Below are 2,211 nucleotides of genomic sequence, written 5' to 3'. Positions count from 1 at the left end.
GGAAAACATAAGCATAAATGACATTGCAGTATAACTGAAAAAAGAAGAAACCCCCCCAACCTTCCCTGTTCAGGGAAACATGAAACAAAAAATAATGAAATGACAACCTGAAACAAATGACTACAAAACATCCCAGCCGTTACCCTTGCATGACCATGACACCGTCCTACCTCTAACCAAAATCCCAGCAAGAAATGTCCTATCCCAGTCAGCGATGTCCCTATGGAAAGCACCGCTGTTGCGAACCAGTGACATACCCCCCCGGACCAAAATAACAGGCAGTGGCAAGACCACCCCTCCTCCCCCCTCATAAATCCAAATCCCTGCTGAGCAACCCCAACCCCACCCCCCCCTTTTCGAAATGCCCATACCCTTTAAACCCCCAACCTGTGACCGCCCCCCCCCGCCATAGAAGCCCCACCACAAAACGAATTGAAACACTAAGCCCTTGTACACACGGTCGGAGATTCCGTTGGAATGTGTCCGATTGGATCGTTTTGTCAGATATTCCGACTGTGTGTGGTATGCATCGGACTGTTTCCGTCGGACCAAATTTTCCAACTTGCTGGAAATATTTTCCGACAAACTACTCTGATCGGACATACTCCGATCATGTGTAGCCTACTCCAACGGACAAAGTGCCACGCATGCTCAGATCAAATTCCTAGACCAAAGCTATTGGCTACTAGCCTGAACGTAGTCCCGTCGTAATGAAATAACATCACGTTATGTACAATCGGATTTTCCGACAACTTTGTCCGACTGTGTGTATGTAACAGTTTCGGACAAAAGCCGTCGGACAAAATCCAACAGATTTGGTTGTCAGAATGTCCGACTGTGTGTACAAGGGCTAAGAGTTAAAGTATAGACCGCAAGAGCCCCCCCATGACTACCTGCCCCTGTCCGACCACAGGGGAAAAGATAAGCGCCCACCACCGCTGAAATCTCCACGACTGGAATTAGAATATGCCGTCGCACAGGAAATGACACGGCGAACGAAGCCTCTTGACCCTGAGAACCGCCCCCACCTCCGCAAACCTCAGGAGATATCCGACAGGGCAGGGAGGAACCGAGGCCATCTTATAACAAATGGAGGCGGGCCTACGTCTTGCCTCCCCACATGTTGTGGATGTGTGCGTTTATTCTTTGTGTGTGTACACATAAAAACATTTTTATATTTGTAGTTAAGGATAAGTTTGGCTTTCTTCTGGTGGCGCTTTAAATGGATAGAACGGATTTGCTCAACGGGTCTTTGTAGTGTGGGAGGAAACCCACACAGTCCTTGCGTTGGTGGTGCAGTGGTGAGCATAGCTGCCTTCTCAGCAGCTGACCCGGGTTTGATTCCCGGCCAATGCCATCTCTAATACTTGGAGTCCTCAGAGAGAAGCGCTATACAAGGTTCATTGAGCCCTCAGGGTTTTTGGGGTTAGGGGGGTGAGCCCTTGGGGTACTGTGGATCGCGACAGTGGGCACCGCGCTTGGCTAGGATGAGGGCGGCCCACGGTTTGAGTTGAACGGTGTCATGTTCTCTCACGTGTTGCCCCATCACCCTATCAATAGAAGGTCAGACTTGTACCTGTCTGGGGGTTGTTGTGGAAATTCCTATAAATGTATGTTGTCAGATGTCGGTTTTGCTGTAATGCGCTCATGTGAGCGTATTCGCACATACAGACATTGACGGAAGACCAGTGGCCGTGAAAACCTTCCTGCGGACACTGCAGATATGGCTGCTCTTTTAAGGATGTTCGTTTATGCCTCACCAGGAGACTGGCCACTTCCTGGCAACTGCGTTAATGACTCCAAGCAGACATGTCTGTGTACATGGGAACTATAGCATAACTATATGAATATTATGGCCCATTGAGCCATGGTTTTGTATGGTTCGCGTCATTGAAAGCAGATGATCGATTTGCATGTGGTTTTGTGCAGAGCCAGCTTTCTAGTGTAACCTATGTCTCTGCACCTGATCGTTTGCACACATCACTGCTAGTCTATTTAAATGTATACATGTCTGTGATTGGTTCTTTTGAATGAACTCCGTTGGAAGGGTTACTGTTTATAATTTTCTGTGATGTCACTGAAAGGTTATGTTAAGCATCCATCTTGTTTCTGTCAGCCATCTTAATATTCACAAACTTCCATTTTACAATATGTACAGTTTAGCAACAAATCAAATAAATGGTGTTGCGCTCCCTTAAACTAAATAATATT

General features: G+C 47.2%; 1 non-coding gene across 1 annotated transcript; it reads left to right on the top strand.

Annotated features, from left to right (window-relative positions):
- Nucleotides 1-1,284: 1,284 nt before the first annotated feature.
- Nucleotides 1,285-1,356, top strand: TRNAR-UCU (transfer RNA arginine (anticodon UCU)). Its single transcript has one exon. It is a non-coding gene; the product is annotated as a tRNA-Arg (tRNA).
- The last annotated feature ends 855 nt before the right edge of the window (nucleotides 1,357-2,211 follow it).

Source organism: Lithobates pipiens, unplaced genomic scaffold, assembly GCF_037356315.1.
Source record: "Lithobates pipiens isolate NorthernLeopardFrog02 unplaced genomic scaffold, aLitPip1_a1.2 Scaffold_28, whole genome shotgun sequence".
Taxonomy (NCBI): Eukaryota; Metazoa; Chordata; class Amphibia; order Anura; family Ranidae; genus Lithobates; species Lithobates pipiens.
Note: the sequence above shows the minus strand (reverse complement) of the source record. Positions and strands in the feature narration are given on the sequence as shown.